Source organism: Phoca vitulina, unplaced genomic scaffold, assembly GCF_004348235.1.
Source record: "Phoca vitulina isolate PV1807 unplaced genomic scaffold, GSC_HSeal_1.0 scaffold36, whole genome shotgun sequence".
NCBI lineage: Eukaryota > Metazoa > Chordata > Mammalia > Carnivora > Phocidae > Phoca > Phoca vitulina.
Genome location: NW_022589739.1, coordinates 2,280,313 through 2,305,256, shown reverse-complemented (window position 1 = coordinate 2,305,256; position 24,944 = coordinate 2,280,313).

Sequence of the window (24,944 nt, the reverse complement as noted above, 5' to 3'; positions counted from 1 at the left end):
AAGGCAGAGATGAAAGATGCCATGAATGAGAAAGCGCACCTGACAGGAAGTACCGTAGAGATGTCAGAAATCAGGAGAAACACAATGACTGCTGCATGGCCAAACATTTGAACACAAGGTCAGTGCTGCCCAGCCCTGCTACATTAGACTTCTTGGGGGCTTTTCAAAGCTGGTGATTCCTGGACCCTTCCCAGATGAAACAAATCAGAGTCTCTGAGGGCCAGACAGGTCATCAGCTCCAGCAGGCACTTCTAATGGGCAGCCAGGGTCCAGAGCCATGGCCCCAAGCAGTTCAGGCTCATTAGAAGAGCTCCTTCATGCTGAGGGGTTAACCTCTGACATACAGTCATGGAAGGGTCCCCCTTTTCTCCCTCCACCAAGATATGAGGAGCAGACCTCACATAACCCTAAAATCGGTCATATGTCCCCTCCCCCCTCGCCACTATGGTTACATCTAATGTCCCCATGATGGTTCTCTCCCATGACTAGGATCACACCCACAGAAGAGTGGGCATCATTTTCCAGCCAGTGGTCCTGGGACTCCCCCACCGAGTCAACCAGTGCGTTTTCCGTTCTCTCCTGTGCGATCGTGATTTATTTTTGGAATCAGAATTGGGAAGAAGAATAGGGCTTTCTTCAAAATTAACTTAATGATGGTTGCCATAATGGAGCACTGTATATCTGAACTAGAAGAAGAGAAATGTAAGACAAATCCCAAAGACCTTACAGTCTAATCCCAAAGAATTTATGGTATGAAGCATTCACATGCACACAAATGCACGCCCATGCATGCACGCCCATGCATGCACACACACATCGGGTTGTGTAAGACAGTGTTTGATTAAATATGAGTTTGAGTGGTAGTTTTAGTCAAGGAGAAAGTGTAGAAAACAGAAACCATTCTGGCTATTTAAGAAAAGAAAGATTTAATAAAGGGAATTGGGTGTCTGCAAAATTTTTGGAAGGTCTAAAGGAGCAGGCTCCAGCCTAGCACCCCAGAGATGATTCTAGAGTAACAATGCCAAATGGATCCATCGAAAGAACTGCTAACTCTGCCGCATCGTTTGGCAAGAAGGGAAATACGGAGATGACTGGGCCAAGTGCTGGCCCCAGGATCACACCCATACAGTGGTGATTTGTGTCATGAGCCTTGGCCTGAAGTGTGGGCTCCAAAGCCATGCTGAGGCTTCTAGGTCCACTCCAGAAAAAAAAAGGGAAACTTCCCTGCCATACTTTTCCCCCAAGTTAACTCACTTCCAATTTTCTAGTCTTGCAAGAGGGCATTTTATTGTTGGAACCTAAGTTACAAGTAAAACATTCACTGCAATTCAGTCTGGGGCACGCAGTTGTTGGTTTCCCAGGCCTCCACAGGACAGGAAGGTGCCCCGGGAGGAGGAGGCTGAGCCAGTCTCCCTCAGGGCAGATGGGGAGTCAGCGACTGAAGAGAACATGGGAAACAAACCCTTGCAGCCTGCCCCTTGTGAGCCCCTCAGGAGAGAACAGGCATCTAACTGGCCATGAGGACCTTTCGATCTCTACTGCCTAAGAATCAATCTTTCTTCCTTCCTTTCTTTTTTCTTTCTTTCTATAAAGTTTTTATTTATTTATTTATTTATTTATTTATTTATTTATTTATTTATTTTAGAGAGAGAGAGCACAAGGGTGGGGTTGGGAGGGAAGGGGCAGAAGGAGAGTGAGAGGGAATCTTAAGCAGGCTCCATGTCCAGCACGGAGTCTAACGTGAGGCTCGATCTCATGACCCTGAGATCGTGACTTGAGCCGAAATCAAGAGCCACCCAAGCTCCCCGCCTGATAATATTTCACATGTGTCTCCTCTTTTAATTTTCTGCCAGTGCCTTAGACCAAACCTTCTTCTGATTTTGACCTGGGCCACGACGAGAGCTTTCCGACAAGACTTTCTGCTTATAGTTTTATTACTATAAACCATCTTGCACAGTATTGCTATAGGAATTTTTTAAAAACATAGTTCCTTTGTCAGTAGATTTATCTAATTATCGTATTTTCATGATGCCATCAGCATTGTCCTCCTTGCCCCTAATGCTATCTCTTGCATCTCCTGGCATGTATTAGATACTCAAAATTAATGTTGCATGAATGAACTGGAACAGCATTTGCCAAGTGTGATATGTGTATGTAGAGTGATTTAAGGTGGTACGTGAGTGGATTATTTTTATTTTAATAAATATATATTATAGCATATATATTAAAAATATAACTAGCACATTAAGCCTATAGTATTATAGATATTATTTAGGATGAGGCTAAAGTGAGCAGTGAGCCCATGTTATAAAAGCAAAAGGACATTAGAGGAAACATGGGGTGCAAATACCATAAAAATTTGGGATGAGAGAATGTGAATAATCAATGTTGGAAACAACCACAGGGGTCATTTTTTGGCTGAAAGATGTGTGAGGCACCTGTCACCTTGAGGGTGACAGCCAAGTTCCTGAATGGAAATCCTCTCTCACATGACCCCCAACTACCAGTTCCTACCTGTTTTTGCCACTCCTGTTCCATTCTCCAAACTGTTACGCAGCCACGTGAAACTCCTTACACCCCCTCAAGATATCTTGTCTCTGCACATGTGGTTGTCTGCTTGAAATGTTCTCCACTGCTTCTCTATTGAATAGGGAAACTCCTATTCATCCTGCAAAACCCAACTCAGATGTCAGCATTGCAACTGTAGTGAGCTAAAAATAGAGATGCCATAGATGGACACAAGATGGTATCCCAGAGAGGTAAGTTCCTCATAATCCGGTGAGAGGTCTTCCCACATAGAGACGCCAAAATTTAATTGTTGCACCTCTCTCAGAGGTGACTGTGTTTGGAAGGAATGCCTCATGTGAGCTCAATATTGTGGCTCATCAATATATGTTATTGCTAAGGCTCTTTCTTTCTCAGTGCCTCTGGCATTGCCCTTATGAGGGTGAAACACCAGTCTCTCCTCAGAGGCCCTACATTGCATATCACAGCATGGGCTCACGTATGCCCTGGCCATCTCTGCAACGGCTCAGAGTCTTCCACATGCATCGGCACTTAGAATTGGCATTTCACACCCAGGGGGCGCTTTAACAGTCAGTTAAGCGTCCAGCTCTTGGTTTTGGCTCTGGTCATGATCTCAGGATGGTGAGATGGAGCCCTGTGGTGTGGTGTAGGTATCCGTGTTCAGTGGGGAGTCTGCTTAAGTTTCTCTTTCCTTCTCCCTCTGCCCCACCTCCTGCCCTGCTCTCTCTCTCTTAAATAAGTAAATAAATCTTAAAAAAAAAAAAAAAAAGAGTTGGCTTTTCACAGCCAGAATAATACTATTTTTCTTTTGCTAATTTTTTCATAGTACACAGGACACTTAATTGTAGAAAAATTAGAAGTATAAAAAAATGACAAGAAACAGAAAAAGAAATCACTCATAATCCCAAATTACCTAGAGGCCAAAAATACTAATGTTTTGGCACATTTCCCCTTGGTCTCTTTTCCATGCCTCTGACCCCCAGTTTTATATATTGTACTTATATTCTTCTTTATTCACTTACCATTACTCTTCCGTGTTATTAAAAATTCTTTTCAAACATTAATTGCATTAATTAACCATATCTTAACCACCAGCTATTTCAGTGATTTCCAGGATTTTTATTACAGGTAATGCTGCAATAAATATTTTTGTGCATAAATCCATGTCTGCATTTTAGATTCTTTTCCTAGAACTGATACCTAGATGTGAAATCACTGGTTTATAAATTATAAATATTTTAAGGCCAAACTAGGAATACTCCGGTCTCTTGACTTCTATTTCAGGGATTTTTCCACTTGAACACACTATTAGGCTTTTTTCTCAAAATCCACGTGAAAAAAAATAGGGAGGTTTCTTTCCGCAGACTGGCACAACATCCTCAGAAGCACATAGTTAAAGCCATTGACACTCTAGATAAGTCTCTTCAGAATCCCCCCTAATGTACCTTTTGAGACCCTCTTGTCCTGATCTGGAAAACCCATGTCCAAACTATTGGTTGGCGCCTGGACTGTACCTGCCTTTTGGGTTAATACCTTCATGGGATTCTGCCATTTTTCTGCTTATTTTTTCAGGTAAAATCCTGAACGAAACCTTGCAGTCTGGGCAAGGATTGAGATTTTTTAACTGCTGTGCAAATATTCTGGAGCCTTTATTTCCTGGTTTCCACTGACCCCATTGGAAAGAGCTCATTTCCGTTGGATACAATTACCATAAGAACTTGTTATTTCATTTCTGGGACATACGGTGGCATAGTCACGTAGCTGGTTCTGTACTGACTTTATGTAGATCGTGACAAACTCCTCCTCCGTCTGGACACGTGCTTGATGAGTGGGCTGCATCTTTGTGAAAAAATTCCTGTGCATCTTCCTCCAGGGGCCTGTAGCCCTCACTTGCTTTTCAGGTGGGCACATCAAGATCAGGGCAATATGCTCAAGTAGGTGGGACCCAAGGTATCATCCTTTCAGCCAGGGACTTTTCCTGGCTTGTCAGTGTAACCTTCTATTTAAGAACCTCCTCTTGACAGTCTTACTGACACAGGTGACTGGCAGTATGCTCTTGAGATGACATCTCTGGGCAGCAAAGGACAACCAGATATGGAGGAAGGACATAAAATGGCAAAGGTGAGTGAGATAAGGGCCTTCCTTCAGTTTCTGCACCAGAGAGGATTCTGCTGGGGTTGGGAAGGCGGGAGTAGCAGTCTTGGTCCTTACCCTGGGGGACTTCCACCGCAAGCATCCACGTCTCCTGGCCACGGGGTTTTCCTTGGTGATGGGAGCCCCACATGCCCTTGTGCATACTGGGCCAGAGGGCTGGAGAATTAAGGGGGCTGCCCCTCCCCCAGCAGCCCTTAACCAATGAGGGACAAGACTAGACCTGGGGTCAAAGTTGCCAGGGCTACTGGCTGGCTCCTCAGGCCAGGGCTGGGTGGCTTAAGCAACAGAAACTAACTTTCTTGTAGTTCTAGAGGTTGGAAGTCCAAGGTCGTGCTGCTGGCAGGCTTGGTTTCTCCTGACACCTCTCTCCTTGGTTTGCAGATGGCCGCCTTCTCGCTGTGTCCTCACATGGTCTTTCCTCTGTGTATGAGCATCCCTGGTGCCCCTTTGCATGTCCTAATCTCCTCCTTTTATAAGGACACCAGACAGATTGAATTACAGAGGTATTTCGAGGTGCTGGGGGTTAGGGTTTAAACTTAGGAATTTGGGAGAACACAGCTCAGTCCATAATAGCCACCCTAATAAGATGCCTGTTCCTGAATCCTTTTCCCCAAACATGACAGCAGATGAAATAGTCACTCTGAATCAGTGACTATGGAAGAGCCTTTGGGTTAGAGGAGAGTGGGCAGGGGTCCAAGCACCTTGCTTGGATACGCAAGGCTGGGAAGGAAGCCCGTGTTGATAGTGTCCCATACCCTCTGTTATCCTAAAGCAAGCTGGGATGAGTGGAGAATTTACCATCTTTGTATACTGAAACTGTGTTAAATAATGTGCATGTTGATTTTAAATCTTCCTGATATAATTCTACTGCAGTAGCTCTTGCGAGATACGGGCTGGGGAAAGATCACCACCTACTTTAATGTAATATATATATCCAGTAAAAAATATATCTTCAACAAAGTAGCAAAATTCAGAACTTCTTCAGCTAAGCTCTTTGGAGACCAGCAGTGGATGACACGGACAGAACAGGTAGTCAGTGTCTCTGTACTTGGATAATATTTTTAAAACTGGGTCAGACTCAGTATAATAAATTAAGCTGGGTCTCTCCTGGAGGATCCAAGACTTGCTGTTTTCCCTGTTAGTTAAGAATCCAGTGGAATCTCGCGCAAGTCCACACAATGGCAAAAATAGATAAAGGAAGCCCAAAGGGGCCAGAATTCTGGAGCCAGAGGAGCATAGTCTGGCAGCAGCTGGTGAGTAGACTTGGTGGCTGACCCTGTCCTTGTGTAATGGCGTTCTGAGCCCCCGGAGGTCGGGCTGAGGTGCCATCCTTGCAATCAATGAGCTCATTACCCTGGGAAATCGTTTCTCCTCCCTTCCGCTCCTTGGCAGATTTCATTTGCATTTCCCCAGACCTGTTTTCATTTCCATCAGCCTGGGCCGGCCGTCAGTGGGGGCTAAGGCTGGAGCTGCCTCATAGTCAAGTTACCCCCTTGATATTGCTTCTGGTTGGGCCTGTTTGGGCTTGCTTTGGCAGCACAATCCCGAGTGTCATTCAGGCAATTAAATAAGGTAGTTTATTTTATTCAAGGGGGCTGTATCATGCCTATTTCAGGAGCTATTTGATGGGAACTGGGGCAAAAAATGTCCCTCGAAAATGGCATCCCATCTGTAGCCCGATGCGAAAGGATCACAGAATTAGCTTTTCTTTAACACTATTATATTCTTTCAATAGGGTGTAAAGTTTTAGGCGATGAACTTTCATGCTCCATGTCACGGGAGCAGATTGGTTTTGCATGTGTGACAGAGCAGGCCTGAGACTCCAGCCTTGGGGGGATGGTGTAGAAATACAGAATTCTTAAGTGAGTCAAATGTCTTTCCAAGGCCTGCAGCTGCTTAAAAACTTTCCCTGGCTTCCTTGTGTCTGTTTTCCCTCACTTGTTCACTGTCTTTTTTTTTTTTTTTTTTAATATTTTATTTATTTATCTGACAGAGAGAGACACAGCAAGAGAGGGAACACAAGCAGGGGGAGTGGGAGAGGGAGAAGCAGGGTTCCTGCCGAGCAGGGAGCCTGATGCAGGGCTCAATCCCAGGACCCTGGTACCATGACCTGAGCTGAAGGCAGCCGCTTAACTGACTGAGCCACCCAGGTGCCCCTTGTTCACTGTCTTTTAACTCTAATTTGCAGAGTAACTTTGGGCGATTGTTCCCAGTTCTTGTCTAGAAGTACACTTCTTTATTAAAATGTAGATGAAACCATGAGTCTATGCATGTTGAGTGCCAACTCCAAATATGGGCCATTCTAAGTCATTTTCTTGTCTTGCCTTTCAGTTTTCTTGGAAATGAATCTTCTTGTCTTAGCTTAGACTCATCCACCTGGGAGACTGACTGAGGTCCCAGACCTCCCTGTGCTTGAATTCAGAGAGAGCGATCTGTGAGTTCATGGCCTCTGCAACTATGAGGTCATGACTGGAACACAGGAGTCATTTATATTGTGTCCTCAACTCCTCTCTGCCCTTCGTCTTTCCTAGGACACTAAATTAATGTGTAGACTAAAAATTAAAGGGTTTTGATATGATTTCCATGCTTGGAACATGGGAAAAGCCAGAGAATAATATCTAACTAACCCTTCTAAAAAATGGAGCAGCATACAATAATTTATTTACAACTATAAAAATTTTCCTGCAAAAACAAAAAATCAACCAAACAAAAAATTCCAGGGGTATATAGGATTCACAATAGTAGATCATCAAATTAGCTATCAGAATAACAAAAGAGGAAACATTCCAACTGGTTTTGAAAACAAATTCTGGTACTATTTGAAATCACTTGGTTACCATACACAAAAAGCATAAAGAGTTTGTTTTCTTTCCTTTTCAAAGAATTACATAGCATATCTTAATATTGCTAGTGTTTGGTTTCCAAAAGGCCTTTATGTTTTAATAAATGTATATTTGTATGGAGCAAACCTCTTGAACAAATAATTCATGATGAGATGCAGTGTAGATAGGAGAGTAACTCTACTATTCTGCAGGCGCTCGCTGTAGAGAAGCCCATAGTTGGAGAGCTTCCCAGCACCTGAAATCCAGTAGTACTGTTGGAAAGTGAAAAGACTTCAAAGGGATTCTAAGATAACCCTTTTGAACAGAGGAAAAGGCCAGAAAAACATAAACTAAGATGGCAATTCAGAAAGAAAAGGAAAATAAATTTCCCATTCCCTTCTGTTTTTCTCTTACTTTTCCTTTGTGTGCAGGGAGTATAATTGAATTCGATGTGTTATGCGTAGAATAGCTCCATGGCCTCACTGCCTCTGGTGGGTTAGATGCACTCCAAGCTCCCTGTGTTCTACACATCTGAGGTTCCTTCCCCTGCTGCCCCAGATGTGCCATCTAATTCAACGTAACCCATCACACTTGAGAATTGCTGACCCATCGAAAAGAGACAACGCTAAAACCTTATTTAAGGCAAAAGCATTGCTAGGGGTGGAAAAAGATGTCAAGAGGATGTCACCATGTTCAAGATCACAGTCAATTTAAGGAGATAAGGCATAGTCATCTGGAAAATTAATATGAAAAAAATAATCAGAAGAAGTTTGAGAGACTAGGACAAAGAGTGCCAGAACGGGGTAGATAGAGCACTCCGCCTTTCCCACCAGTCAGAGTAATAGAATCATCAAGATGGTCCATGTTCTTCAGGAGATCTGTCTTCAAGTCCAAATTTGGCCCCATCCCATCATTTATTGGCTGCTAGCTAGTTGCCTGTTCCAGGGCTGTTTATTAATATTTATGAGCCTGCTTCTTTAGATACAAAATGAGTTTATATTACACATAGGATTATTACCCTATGGATATTATCATAGGATTATTGAGGATAGCTAAAATAATATATGTGAAGTCCCTAATGTAAAGTACGTAACATAATACATATTCAAAAAATGTTATTCGCTTTCTTCCATCTACCCGTACGTTGTCTTCAAAGCTTTAGGACCACAGAGACTTTATGCAGAATGAAAACCCTGAGAAATAACAGACCAGAGTCCAGTTACCAGAAATCTTGTAACTCCTTGTAGTCCTGAGATGGAAAATCTGATTTTAAAAATGCACCCTCCACCCAGCTCTCCGTAGAACCAAACTTCCACCAATCCCCACTTCACACTCCCTATTTATACACCTTCAGCCGAACTCAGGCCAAGGAGAAGTACATGTGACCTGACAACTGAGCCAGGAACCTAAGTGCCAACTAGTTCTCATGGACTGTGGGTTGGGGGAGGTTCTGGGCCATGTGCTGTCCCCAGGAAGAAGATATTATCTTCTCTAAATTCCTGTGGGAGAAGTGGGCTCACTGCAACCCTTCCCTGGTCCTGGCTCAGCCACCAGCACGAGACTGAATCTCCTGGACTGTTTCAGCTTGACCACCACATGTTAGTACTGCCTGCAGACCCATGGCCCTCCTCAATAGCCCCGCTCCTGCCTGCATTCCCGCCAGCAATCTTCCTCACTCTTGACTCCCTGTCTGACCATATCCCTCTCTGGCAGTTTTCTGAGCTCCAACTGAGCCCCAGCTAAAGACCACGTTTCCTCCCCACGGATGGGTGGGCCACGTGACAGCACTGTGGTTGATGGGGTAGAATGAGTCACCCACCCTCTGGGGGATGTCTCAGTTTCCTTAGGTCCATATATGAAAATGGGTGGCTGTCACAGGTTGGGGGAAAAGCACTGGACATGATGATAATCGCCAGGGTGAAAGGTGAGAGTAAACCAGCACAGAGCTAATGAATCCAGGAAGCCACTCCTCCATGTAGGACCCTCCAAAGATTTCCCATGGCACTTGGCAGGAAATCTGAGCTCCATCCCATGGCCTGCAAGGCCCTGCATGTTCTGACCCTGCTGCCTCCTCCAAACCCATCTGCCACTTGCTCTCTTCTCTCACTTGGCTTTGGTTATGCCACCCTTCTTCCTGTCTCCTAGCCACCTCTTTCTCCCTGACAGCTCAGAGCTTTCCCTTATTGCCTGTTTTCCCTGAAATGCATTTCTCTTTGCCTCTCAGTGGCAGGCTTTCCTGTTATTCAAGTCTCTGTTCAAATGTCATGCCTCTTCAAAAAGAATTTTCTTGACCATTCTGTTAAATGCTATCCACGTGCCCAGTCTTTTCCTAAGCCATTACCCTGATTTATTCTCATCATGGCACTTATCCTTCAGAAATGATCTTATTTATAGTTGTGTTCTTATTTCATATGTCTCCTCTGCTAGAGGGTCATCACAATGAAGGCTGAGACTTGTACACTCTTGTGGTCTCAGTTCCTGGAACAGTGACTGGCACAAAGAAGAGTCTCCAAAACCAGAATCTGGATGGACAATTCACACTGTTCTAGAAGCACATCTGGCTACATTAGAAGCTGGCTGACACTAAAAGGGCAAATCAAACCACCAGAAGGCCAGCAAAGATGTCAAGTAGGGGGTTAGACAGGCAAAGTTTATCCAAGGATAACAAGATTCCAGACACCTGGACTAGGATTGGGGTCTTGAATGGACCAGAAAGGGCAACAGGACCCAACTCTGAGTTAGGGATTATGGTGGTCTCAGTCAACAGGAAAGCTTGACTCAAGCAAGGGAATCAAGCAGAACTAAGAGAAAGAAATAAGGTTGAATCCTGGAATGAACGAGCCTACCTAAAGAGGAAAAGGAAGGTTTGTCATAGTCAAGACAATGAACCAGCAATCAACCCTGAATGTACAGGTTTCCAAATCTGATGGCAAGTGGCAATGGTCTGGTGAGGTTGAGTGATGCAGAACCTTGTCAGTCTTGACTCAGAAAACGACGACTTAATTCTCGACCGTGCCCAAAGGGGTCCAGGGGTTGAGGGTGGGGAGTGAGGACTCGAGGAACCTCATGCCAGTAAGGAACTAGAGAGAGAGAGCCACCTGGAGGTGGGAGTTGACAGCTTCTAGCAGCCAGCTGCTGCAAGAGTTAATCAGCTCTCCGTTCCCAGAGGCAGCTGAAGATGAATAACTGTGTGCTGTGATTACTCTTCCTTTTAAACTGTCCTGTGTCTCCACGATGCAGGCAACACTTTCTGGAGTAAGTAAATCATGGTCAGCATTCATCTCACACATACAGACAAATATGAAATCAACATTTCTCCATGGTAAAAAGGTCCCTCTGATGATCGGCTGCTGGTGGGTATCCTGAATGTCGCTCCTTTTCTCTAAGGCAGTAAAAGGTTCAGAAGGCACTGCTTCCTGACGGGGCTTCGGCGTAGGCAGCGGTTAGGGACAACTGTGTAAAACACCAACTGACCGTTCTGAAATGGGATTAATTATGCCAATCCTGCGTAGTTTTAACCAGCTCCGGTGGAAGACCCTGCAGCAGCATCTTTATTTAGACTTTCCAAGAGCAGAATTAGTTGAGATGAACGGAGCGTGGATTAAAGGCCGTATAGTTCCCTCAATAGAAAACTTAAACATACACAATATTTATTTGCTTTTAATTTACCTGCACCGACAGATCTCTTAGACGGTATATCGTCTGACTAGACAGTAACTTTAGAATCCAGTACAGCCCATAGTCCTGCATGGAGGCGTGGAAACAGTGTCAGACACTCCACTGATTCTGCCCCATCCCGTGGCCCCCTGCCTCCAGCACCTCTACCTCTGACGTGGTGAGTCCAGGAGTTCTGGGAGGCTCTTAAGCAGCACTCACAAGGGAGCCGGCTCTCACTGGGTGTGGCCCCAGGTTTGCATGCCCCTCCCCACGCCCACAGGCTCCTCTGTGCCCTCCAGAGCCCACCATCCCTCATGGCAGCCTAGGTGCTCTGAAGGGTGAGAGATGCCAGAGCTGCTCAATGTGTTATTTTGTTGGGGAGAATGCTTCTTCCCCTCTTCTCTCCTGGACTCCGTGGAGGGTCTTGATAGAAATCATGATGATGATAATTGCAGTAATGATGGTGGTGACCTATCGAACACCGGTTATGATGTGCCAGGTACTATTCTAAATGCTTTACACGTTAATTCATTTGATCCCCGTAACAACCCTATAAGGCAGATGATGCTATTTTACCGATGGGAAGACTGAGGAACAGAGAAGGTAACTCGCCTAAGACTGCTTGTGACACGGTATTCTACAGAATTTTAGTGAAATAGCTGGTTTTCTTAACACACGCAGAGGAAGAGAAAGATATCCTCAGAATATCACATGCATTTGCACACACGATAGATAGAGAAATGGTATCATACTATACAAAATGCTTTTAATGCAGTTTTCTCACTTCCTATTTTTTTGGGCATGATAATATGTAATGGATATAAGTCTCCCTCTATCTTTTTAAACTGCTGCATGGTATTCCATCATGTGAAGATACCGTCATGTATTAACGAATACTTTATTTTGTACATGAATAGGGTTTTCTAATTTTTCTCTTCTGTTAATGCTTAAATGAATCTCTTTGGACCTGTATCTTTAGACACTTGTCCTGTTATTTCCCTAAGATTACATTCTAGAAATTGCCTTCCACATTGAAGGGGATGAACATTTTCAATTTTGATAATATATTGCTCAACTGCTCTCAAGAAAGTTCATTGTATCAATTTGAATTTACACCAGAGCATATGAGAATGCTGTTTACTCCTGCCCTAGCCAGCATTGGATACTGTCAATATTTTTCATCACTTTTAACCTAATAGGTGAGAAATGACATCTCACTGATATTTTAATTTGTGTTTCCTTGATAGCTGGTGAGGTTCGGCACTTTTTTCATCCTGAAAACACATGTATCCATTCTACAAATTCCTGACCTGTCCTTAGGCCATTTCCTATTGGAATATCTTCTTTCTCTTACTGATTCGAATGAGTCCTGGAAAGATTAAGGAATCTAAACCTTTGTTTGTAATACCTCTTGCAAATAATTTTCATTGTTTGTCTTTTAATGTTGTTTTATGGTGTTTAGGTGGATGAGTGGATCAGGGCTTAAATGTTCTTCACAAGTTACAAGATTTTTTGTGGTCAAATGCATTATTAGGGTCTTCCTTTCAGCCAGTAATTCCACACGCTTTAAGTCCTTCACCACCACAAGATTACATAAATACTTATTTATATATTCTGGTATTTTAATGGTTTCTTTCTTCTAGTCAAAACTTTGAAACATCCAGGATTTACTTTAGTATAAGTTATGGTGTTAAGTCTCAAACCTGTTTTGTCAAAGCTTTTCTACTTGCCCCCAATCATATTTTATGGAATAATCCATTTAATAAATAGTTGATTCTTTCCCTAATATTTTAAACTGACATCATTAATATATACCAAATTATTATACATACTTAACTCAGCTTCTGGATTTTCTTTTTAGTTTTATGGGTCTGTCTGACAACTTTGGTACCGTACCACAGTGATAATTTAATTTCCAGTAGGGCGAGTCAATCTCATTACTCATTTTTCTTAGTCTTTTCGTGACTATTCTAACACAATTATTCTTCTAAATGAACTTTAGAATCATTTGGTCAAGTTCCAAACAAAAATCTCATCAAATTTTAATTGGGATTGCATTAAATTTATAAATTAATTTGGGGAGAAATGACATCTTTAAAATATGGAAGCTTCTAATCCAGAAGCATGGAATGCCTCCTGATTTATTAACATCTTTTATGTCCCTAAGTTAAGTTTGTAATATTTCTTAGATAGAGCTGTCATATTTCTTATTAAGATTAGTCCTTGTTGTTTTACAGTTTTGTTGCCTTTGTTAAACTGATTTGAAAATGTATTTCCAAATAGCTATTTCTCCTGTAGAGGGAAACTAATGATTTTAAGTGACTTTGGTAACTGCAAACTATGAAGTGCTTTTATTAATTCTGTTTTTCAAGTGATTCCCGTTTTTTTCCCTAGGTAGACAGCCTTAATCATTTGTAACATTCATTTTGTTTCCTCCTTCATAATACTTATGGGACTTATTTTGGTTGAATCATTGTTTTGACACATATCTTAATATGGGGACCCTTTTGGAGCAGGGGAATTTTGGGGGGAAAAATATGGTTCTAACAAAATGTAAAATCATCATTCTCTTTTTAAAGTAAGTATTGTCTTTCACAGACTCAGCTGACCATTAAACTTTCCCTAGCTTCCATTCTAATTCTGGGGGACTTAGTTCACACTGTATTTCATTCTTAAATTATTTTCCAAATTTTAACAATGGGAGAGAGAAAGAGCAATAAATTGAGATTAAAGTGGCTGAAGTTGTGGACTCTGAAGCCAGACAGTCTAGGTTCAAATACTGTCCCTGTTATTTATTAGTCATCATTATTTGGGGCTAATTATTTCAGTATCTGGATGTGGTTTCCAAATCTGTAAAATGGGGGAAATAATTCAGTTGTTGTAAGGGATCTATCTCTCTCTCTCACACACACAGTATAACAGTGCTCATCAAATTGTAAGCTCTCAGTAAATACTTACTATGTTTTTTTATTTTGCTTATTTCCCAAATCTTGCTACTTGCTACCCTTCGAGAGGGCAAGCTCAGCATGTCTTCATATCAGCAAACCTGAGTAAAGACAAATCCAACTCCAGAATCATTGATGACTAACGTATATTTTCATTGCTGTTTAACAGAGAAACAAAGTGGTAAAACACTCCTGAAATACCCTTAAAGTTCCTCCACTTTTCCAGAGTTCTTCTTCTGGAGTTGCCATTTTTTCTCATTGTCCATCTCCCTGGTCCAAGCCTCTCTTTGCCGGCCTCCAAAACGAGTATTTAAGTTTTGTCGTAGTCATTGCACTGGGACCATCTGAAGCTGAAACCCTACTATAACCCTTTCATTTCCTAGCCCTCATCTTCTGCCCTTTCCCTCCCTTCCTTGACATTTAATATATGGCCAATTAAATAAGGTTAACACTTCAAATGCCTACAAAAATAGAGGAAATAATTTTCTTCATTTCAAGTGGGAAATGATATGATGCACCACTATTAACCAATCCAATATATTTATGCACTGAATTTATGTACCTGGACACAGAAACTATGGTTCTAGCAAATAATGTGAAATGTAGATCATTTACGTGAATTAGCAGAGAATGAGAAGACTGTTCGAAATTACTGATGTTCCTTTCTGAGATGAACAAGACCACTGGTGATCTATGATTCTCATTTGAATAGTGTCCAGCCACCAATCCATCCCTAAGCTGAAAGATTAATGATTTGATTTTTGGATCACATTAAAAAATCATGTACATAAGGAGGGTATCAATATAGCTTTGTACTTTCCAATATTTTCTGATTGGATTATTCAGTTGCTGCATGATATTTAATTATAGAGATCATAGTAAGTATAGATGTCACATCCTTTGACTGGACTGAGTCTAGTGTTTTCCTACTGTCATGCTAGATGCCAGCTCTTGGTTTCAGATAGGATGTTTCTTTGTATATGAAGGACCTTTATTTTTCTTACTAGGGCAAAATTTTTAAAAGTAGAAATGGTTGTTGAATTTCATCATATGCTTTTTAATGACTCTTGATTTGATTATATGGCTTTGATTGTTGATTTATTAGTATGTCAATATTGATTGGCTTTGTTATTCCAAATATTTTTGAATTCCCAATTAGAATTTACCTGATCATTCCTTAAACTTATCAAATCTGTGTTGAATGGCTGTGATTTATTATTTATTATTTTTTAAATCCCAATGCATTCATTTTCTTAATGTTTTATAGGATTTTTTTTTGTCTGTAGTCATACATAGGATTATATGGTTAAATATTTGTGATGTATGTACTATTTTTGTCAAATACCTGTGACTAAGTTTATGCTAGCTTCATAAAATGAATTGAGAGGTTTTCTGTATTTTTCAGTGCTTTGGAGAAAAGTAATATATTTGCAACAGTCTATTTTCAGTATGAAAATAAAATGTTTAAAACACAGAAATACTTGGGTCTTTAAAGTTTGATAGACCTTGCCTGAGAAACTACTGGCTTCAGGAGTCTCAATTTCTACCTCAATGATTTATCTGCTTTATTTTAATAAGCTTTATTTTTTTTTTTTTTAAAGATTTTATTTATTTATTTGAGAGAGAGAGAATGAGAGACAGAGAGCACGAGAGGGAAGAGGGTCAGAGGGAGAAGCAGACCCCCTGCTGAGCAGGGAGCCCGATGTGGGACTCGATCCCGGGACTCCAGGATCATGACCTGAGCCGAAGGCAGTCGCTCAACCAACTGAGCCACCCAGGCGCCCCAATAAGCTTTATTTTTAATAACAGTTTTAGATTTAAGAAAAATTGCTACAATAGTGCAGAGAGTTCCCATTTATCCCACACTCAGTTTCCCTTTTAGTAACACCTTACGTTTGTGTGATATATTTCTTATGATTAATGATACTAATACTGATGCATTATTATTAACTAAAGTTCAAACTTCATTCACATTTCCTTAGTTTTTACCTCATGTCCTTTTTTTAAAAATTTATTTATTTTAGAGAGGTGGGGGAGGGGCAGAGGGAGAGGAGAGACAATCTCCTGCAGACTCCACACTGAGTGTGGAGCCTGACGGTGGGGGTCAGTCCCGGAAACCTGAGATTATGACCTGAGCTGAAATCAAGAATTGGCCGCTTAACCAACTGAGCCACCCATGCGCCCCTGGATTCTGTTTTAGAATCCCATCCAGGACACCACATTATACCTAATCATCACATCTCCTTCAGCTCTTCTTGGCTCTGATAGTTTCTCAGACTCTCCTGGTACAACAAAATGCTCTAAGCTCATCTTGTACATTTCCTGCCTCAGTCCCAGAATCAGCCATTTATCCAAACAGCCCTGATTCCTTTCATTACTAATGGTATTAGATGCTAAGATTTGGGTAATAGATATGCTTGTTGCTACTGGATGTCATTGCTTCTAGGCCCTCTCAGCTGACACAGCAACGTAATACATATGTGTATAATAACCTATGTTTTTGCATATATCTATAACACTTCTATGTGTAAATATGCATTCATCCTGATGTCTCCAGCTCTAATCCATTATCACTTGAAGGATTCTAGCTTCCTTCCCTTGCTTATCTGTAAACTACAACATTGAGAAAGTTGGGTCCTACCACCTGCCATCCATTCCTTAATTGTTCACTTCTACTACGTATGTATAATAGTACCAGAATTGTTAACCCATACACCAAGGAAAAGAATTTTATTGACTAGAGTACAATGCTATATATGGATTCTTTTGTCTGTAGTCTTACAGACTTCACTCTATTTCTAAAGTTACTTAGGTCAGGATATTTTCTCCCTGTCCCCTTCACTGAAGTCGTTTCATAGATTTGTAAAACAAATTGTTCTATTACATTCTGCATTGCTCCTGGGATCCCCCAACCTCCTAAGTGATTTTTTAGTTTGCATACATTAAGATTCACTCTTTGTACTGTAAGGTTCTGTGGGTTTTGACAAATGCATAGTTTCAGATATGCACAATTATAGTATCATACACAATAATTTCATTGCCCTAAAATATATCCTGTGCTTCTCTTACCCAATCTTACCTCTTTGCCCCTCTCCTTGGCAAACGCTGTCCTTTTAACCAATGCTACAGTTTTTAAAAAATTTTTTATTGTTATGTTAATCACCATACATTACATCATTAGTTTTTGATGTAGTGTTCCATGATTCATTGTTTGCGTAAAACACCCAGTGCTCCATGCAGAACGTGCCCTCTTTAATACCTATCACCAGGCTAACCCATCCCCCATCCCCTTCCCCTCTAGAACCTTCAGTTTGTTTCTCAGAGTCCATAGTCTCTCATGGTTCATCTTCCCCTCCGATTTCCCCCCCTTCATTCTTCCCCTCCTGCTATCTTCTTCTCCAATGCTACAGTTTTTTTTTTTATTTCTTCCATTCACATAGCTGGAGTAATATAGTATATAGTCTTCTCAGACTGGCTTCCTTTGCTTATCAATATAACTTTAGATTTCATCCATGTCTTTTCATGGATTAAAAACTCATTTCTTTTTATTGCTGAGTCATATTCTACCTATGTATGTACCACAGCTTGTCTATCCATTTACTGATTGAAGGACAACTTGGTAACTTCCAGTTTTTGGTGATTATGAATAAAACTACTATAAATATTTGTGTGCAGGAGACAATCTTGTCTTGTTCCTGATCTTAGGGGAAAACCTTCCAGATGCTCACCACTAAGTATGATGTCACCTGTAAGGTTTTGTCACTTGATGTCACTGGATGTTCCTTATCAAGTTGAGGAATTCCCTTCCCTTTTAGTCCAAGTATGCTGAGAGGTTTTTTGTTTCTTTGTTTGCTTGCTTTTTTATTATGACTGGGAACTAGAATTTGTCAAATTATTTTTCTGCATCAATTGATATGATTATATGATTTTCTTTTTGAGCCTGTTGATGCGGTGTATTATGTTGATTGATTGTCAAATATTGCCTCAGCCTTGCACCTGGAATAAATTCCACTTAGTCATGGTGTATAAGTCTTTGTATACAATGTTGGATTTGATTTGCTAATATTTTGTGAGGAGTTTTGCATCTATGTTTATGAGAGATACTGGTCTGTTGTTTTCTTTCTTACAATGTCTTTGGTTTAAGTATTAAGATAATGCTGGCCTCATGGAATGAGTTGTAAAGTACTCTGTCTGCTTCTACTTTCTCAAAGAGATTATGAAGAATTGGTATCATTTCTTCCTTAAATGATTAGCAGAATTCACCTGTGAAACAATCTGAGTTTGATGCCTTCACTTTTGGAAGTTTATTACTTATTCATTCAATTCCTTAGTAGATGGAGGCTTATTCAGGTGATCTATTTCTCTTTGTGTGAGTTTTTGTAGTTTGCATTTTCCAAGGAATTATTCCATTTCACATAAGTTATCAGATTTGTGGGCATAGAGTTGTTCATAGTATTCCTTTATTATCTTTTTATTGTCCATGGTGTCAGTAGTGATAAATTCTCTTTCACTTTTGATATTAGTAATTGTGTCTTCTCTCTCTCTCTCTTTTTAACTTGGTTATTCTAGCTAGAGGTTTTTCAGTTTTATTGATCTTTGGGTTTGTTGATTTTCTCTATTGTTCTGCTATTTTCAATTTTATTGCACTCTCCTCCAGTTGTTATTATTCCTATTCTTCTCCTTGCTTTAGGCTTAAATTTGCTCTTTTTATCTTGTTTCCTAAAGTGGAAGCTTAGAAAATTGATTTTAGATCGTTCTTATTTTCTAATATATGGATTTAATTCTATAAATCACCCTCCAAGCACTGTTTTCACTACATAACACACATTTTGTTAAGTTGAATTTTCCTTTTCATTTAGTTCAGAATATTTTTTACATTTCTCTTGAGACCTCTTCTTTGACTCAGAAGTTATTCTGAATTATATTATTCAGAAGTATGTTATTTTGATCCCTAAATGTCTGGAGTTTTCCAGCTATTGATCTGTCATTGATTTCTAGTTTAATTCTATTGTAATCTGAGAACTTATAAATGTGGTCCACCTTAGTGAATGTTACAGATGAGCTTGAGAAGAATGTGTTTGTTGCTGAATGGAATATTTTCTAGGTGTCAACTCTATCAAGTTGATCAATAGCACTTTTAGGTCAACTATATCCTTACTGATTTTTTACCTGCTTGATCTAGCAATTCTCAGAAGGTGGGTGTTGAAGTCTTCAACTATAGTAGTAGATCAGTGTATTTCTTTTTGCTGTTCCATCATTTGTTTACAAAATGATCAGACCATCATTTTGATGCTCTGTTGTTCGGTGCATACAGGTTAAGGATAGTTGTATCTGTTTGAAGAGTTGGCCCCTTTATTATTATGTAATGCTTTTTGTTATCCCTGATAATTTTCCTTGTTCTGAAATCTGCTTTGCCTCTAATTAATAGAGCTACTCTAGGGGTGCCTGGGTGGCTCAGTTGGTTAAGCATCTGCCTTTGGCTCAGGTCATCATCCTAGGGTCCTACGATCGAGCCCTGCATCGGGCCTGATTCTCTTTCCTCCTCTGCCTGCTTCTCCCCCTGCTTGTGCTCTCTCTCTGTCAAATAAGTAAATAATATCTTAAAAAAAAAAATAATAGAGCTACTCTAGCTTTGTTTTAATCAGTTGTTAGCATAGTATAACTTTCTTCATCCTTTTAATTGCAACCTACCTGAGTATTTACATTTAAAGTGGGTTTCTTATAAACAACATACTGTTAGGTCCTGTTTTCAAATTTACTCTAACAACCTCTGTCTTTTAATTTATGACCATTCACATTTGAAGTGATTATTGATATGGTTGGATTAATGTCTCCTATGTTTGTTAATTGTTTCTGTTCATTATACTTGTTCTTTGTTTCTTTTCCCCTCTCTTTTTCTGCCTTCACTTGTCTTTTTTTCTTAAGATTTATTTATTTATTGACAGAGTGTGTGAGTGGGGGGAGGGGCAGAAGGAGAGGGAGAAGCAGACTCCCCATTGGGCAGGGAGCCTGATATGGGACTTGACCCCAGGACCCCAGGACCATGACCTGAGCAGAAGGCAGACGCTTGACTGACTGAGCCACCCAGATGCCCCTAGATCAACTTAATTTTAAAACATTACCTATGAACAGTAGGTAGGCAGCTGTTTTTACATATTATTATGTTTCTTTTTAAATTTTCTGTTGATTGGAAACTACCCACTCTGTTTTATTCTAATAATGATTACCTGTTTGTTTTTTTCCCTTGAAGCATATTGAATTTTTATTTATCACAATGAAACACGTAAGAATTATCTATTGATTTTCCCCTACCCCACACACCCACAAACTTTACCAGCTATGAGGACAGGACTGGCTCTCTAATGTCCTCCACAAGGCCTGGCATATAAATAAACACTTATACCATCACATTGGGGGTTAGGTTTCAAAAATGTTTGAACATTCAACAATTGTTTCTCTATCTTTTGCTTCTATCATCGTTTTCTCCATATTTCCACCTGTTTTAACTTCTGAATTCTGGGATAATTTCTCTATTCAATGACAACTTGATTTTCTGCAATATTTAAACAACTATCCACTGATTTGCTGTGTTTTGTTGTTGTTGCTGTTGTTATGTTCAAAAACCATATTTTTCATCTAGAAACTCTTTTCTGATCTCAGATAATGCTTTTTGGATAGATAATCTCTTAAATCTCAATGAGAGCATAGATTATAGATATTTTATTTTTTAAGATAAAGATAGAGCAGCCAGCACATGTGCACATGCAAGAGTAGGGGTGAAGGTGGGGGAGGGGGAGAGACAGAGGAAGAGGGAGAGAGAATCTCAGGCGGGCTCCATGTCCAGTGCAGAGCCTGATGTGGGGCTCCATCTCACAATCTCGAGATCACGACCTGAGCCGAAGTCAAAAGTCAGACGCTTAACCGACTGAGCCACCCAGGCTCCCTGATTATAGATATTTGAAAGTTCCTTCTTGATTAATAGAATGTATTTATTTCAAAGGGCAAGTATTAGTTCTGATTTGTAAAAATGATCTCCTTATATGTGAACCAGTGAATCTTTGCATATACCTATGATATTTCTTTCATTTATTAATTTTTAGAGTAGTGAAGTATACGTGGAAAGAATGTGGTATACTCTTGGGAGGCCATGGAGAATGAGTAAAATGCACAAAATCCTGGATCACTGTATTACAGCTGAGAGCACAACTGTAATGGGGACTGGATGGGAGAACTGAAGTGAGCTCAAATCATGCCTCTAGTCTCAGAAGAAAACCACTCTAGCTCCGAACCTGACTGCTCCTGCACATGCCTGACCCAACTTCAGGTGTACTTACCTGAACCTCTTCTCTCCTTCATGGCTCAGCAGCTGGCCTTGTCTGTCCTTGGATTCTTTCTCTAAAAGTTCCTGCCAAGGATGAATGCAAATTTTTAGCTTTCCTGTTAGTTTTCCAAGACAACTCAAAACAAGACCATGTCTCCAATTCTATTACTCATATTTGTATTTTTATTTGTTCCAACAGCCACTACAAAATTTTAATTACCATATGCATAGGGAAGTTCACTTCTTCTCATTTAATTCTAGGAAGAGAGAATATCTTGTCATCTGAAATGGATGGTTACTGATTTTCTTATTAAATGAATTGTTGAAAACACAAGAGTGAAAGCCTTTTGCAATCTACCAAAAGCCATATTAGTCTGATGTTCTTTAGTGAAAGTGATACTTTGCTTTGTTGTTCATTGTTGCTCTGAAACTCACTGTTTATCTGCCTCTGAAGATAACATAGTCCAAATCCACAATCCCTTTTCTCACTCCTTTAGGACCAAATATACTCAGAATCCCTTTAAAAAAATTATTTTAGGAAGTTAATAAAGGACATATACCATGTGTTACGTAACACTTCCTACAGGGACTGAGGCAACATATCATGATTAAACACATACAAATGTATGGATGCTAACTCTAAAGGGGATAAATAAAGATAACTAGCTTGTCCCGGACCAGGTTAGGTTTTGCTACCAAAGGAGCTAGAAAAACAACAACAAAACAAAATAAAAACTTTGTTTTCAGAACTTTCGTGGTCAAGAAATTACAGGCCTTTCCTTGTTTTGTCCAGTTTTATTCTATTAGTTAGTTAGAATACAGTGATAAAGTCTGATCTGGGAGGTGGAAATGAACAAAAGAGATAGCAGGATCTCCCAACGAAAGATCAAGTTTAAAATCCTATTTGGAGGGGCACCTGGTAGCTCAGTTGGTTTGGGCGTCTGCCTTCGGCCAGGGATCAGGCCTCACATTGGGCCCTACGTCGGGCTCTCTGCTTCGCAGGGAGTCTGCTTCTCCATCTCTCTCTCTGCTGCTCCCCCTGCTTGTGCTTGCTCTCTCTCTCTCTGTCAAATAAATAAATAAAATCTTAAAAAAAAAATGCAATTTGGAAACATCATTCAGCTTGTTTACATTGACTTTCTTTCCAGAAACATAGTTTGGGATAACATTCTTGATTATAGTCCGCCAATATGGGACCCCCTGATGTGTGACTGGAAACTTGGATCCCTCGAGATGAAGAAGTTTGTTGCTAGGTGAAATGGGACAGGTAAGAGAGGACTTTTGAGTCTACAGAGATTTCTTTAAGGCTGCATCTTGTCTTCAACACTTCCCAAATAATCCTCTTTGTTAACAGTTGTAGCTCTTAGGCTTCTAGGAGAGCTTCATTCAATTTACATTATAATTCATTGCCATCCCTGGGGAATGTATCCCAACAATCCTCATTAAAGTTGTTATTTACAGGTCAGATGGTGGAGAAATGATGACACATATTTAAGAACCCAAAATGCAGATTGTCCTATTCTCCCTGGAGCTGGGGGAGGGGGAGAAAAAAATGGGAAGACAGGTGGGCAAACAGGAGGGATATTTCCTAATCTCATTCCTTCCTTTCTACAGATAAATCAACAATGCCCCGGGAAGTTGAAGATTAAACTCTCTGGTTAGAATGTTAAACTCAGGTACTAACAAGTCCTGGGCCTCCAGCTTGCCTCCTTATTTGCTCGGCTCTCCTTCCACAGGTAGAGTTTCCTCTTTTTTTTGCTGAGTGCTTGGCAGACCTAGGGCAATGGGGGAAGGGGGGTGGACTTACTCTTGGGAAGTTTCCCTGGCTCCTATCCAAATAAAATGTAAGGAAATGGAGTGGCTCAGGGCTCTAGCTTGAAGAAACGAGGTAAGTGTTGGAACCTCAATTCTACTATTTCAGTCAGGTGACCGCTAAGATCCTCAATAATTTCTACCATCTCCAACATTAGCATCTCAGAACTAGGAGTCCTAGGAGCCATTTCTCATTCTTGTAGGAAGAGGCGAGAAGGAGGAATTGGAAATCAAAGAGAAGCTCCTCTGGTCCTCCTGCAGTCCCACTTGGCCAAGGCACAAGGGACCCAGGGAGGGAGGCACTGAGCGACCTTGGAGCCGAGCTGGGCACGCCCCATGGCTGTGTGCAGCCACCATTCTCACTCCGCATTCTTGTTCTGCTCTGCCCTTGCTCTGATCGCTCGCATGGTCTCCCAACTTCGAGATCTAGCCCCCGCATCGCTGGACCTAGCCCCTGTGCTGTAGAGACTGGCACCTCAGCTCTCCCCCGTGGGCTCTGCCCTAGCTTATCAGACTCTTGCCTCTCAGGGAGCCCTTTGCACCCCAGCCCTGCCTCCTGGAGCCAGAGGTAGAGCTGGCGGAGAGTGGTAGAAGGCAGGTGTTCCCTCAAGCAGTTTCTCCAAAGGCAGAACCTTTTCAGACCTTTTGGCAAAAAGGAAAGTCAGTAAGAGGCTGTGCCCCTTCCTTCCCTGCACCCATCAGGATGGGAGGTTGTAGCTGGAGCCCCATGCTCCTGTGACCTGCCTCTTCCAGTGACCCAAGTCGCACCTGATCTCAGAAGGGAAGGAGGGGGTAAGAGGACACTCTTCCCACTATGGCTATAAAACAGAGACCTGATGCCTTCCCCTCCTCGCCCCCCCGCCCCCCAAAGAGAGTGCAGCTCCAAGAGGCACCCTCACACCTGCCTGCATTTTAATTAATATCATCCCACCATCTATCAACAGCGAGTCAACATGCTTCACACCAGGGGAGAAAAACAATCCTCGCCTTGTCAGCCCTGCTTCTCCAGGAGCAGCTGAGGGTCTCAACCCCCCCGCTGACTCTCTGCCACCTCCTTTTCCCTGGGGGCTGTTGACAGGGTGCAGTGCAGCTTGCCATGGAGATGGCTTTGGCATCAGAAGGTGGCAGCATGGGAACGTGGCTGAAGGCGCTGGAGCTGGCTCTTGGTCAGGCACGGGCACTTAGTGCCGGCTCTGTGCTCCGGGCTTTCTGATCAGTGGAGCAATGGTATGCAAAGGGGATTTCCAGCCTCATCTTATCAGAAGGTGCACGGGGGTTTGGAGAAGTTCAGGGACTACTGAGGTCACACTGCTAAGGCAGGGCTGGGCTGGGCATCTGAACGCAGACCTGGCCTGCAGATCCCTCAGGGTCTTCCCGCCTCTCCTCGCCAGTGCCCTGTGACAGCAGCCTGCAGAGGGGCTGGCCCTGAGTGCTTTCTGGGCAGCAGAGCTGGTCCATCACGGCCCTACCCTTGGGACACTGCTTAGCCCACTGGACTTCCGAGTGCTATTCCAGATGATCAACACCGATTTCTGAGATAGGAGATAATGAATTGCCCCGACTTCAGCAGTAGAGTGAGAAGAGCTCTACCTGTCAGTTGGAGACAGGAGATAAAAATAGGCAAGACTATCTATAGGGGATCGCAGCGTGGAAGCCTCTTATAACTCGTAGAGTATGTGTGCACATATGCACGCCCACGGGAGTGTG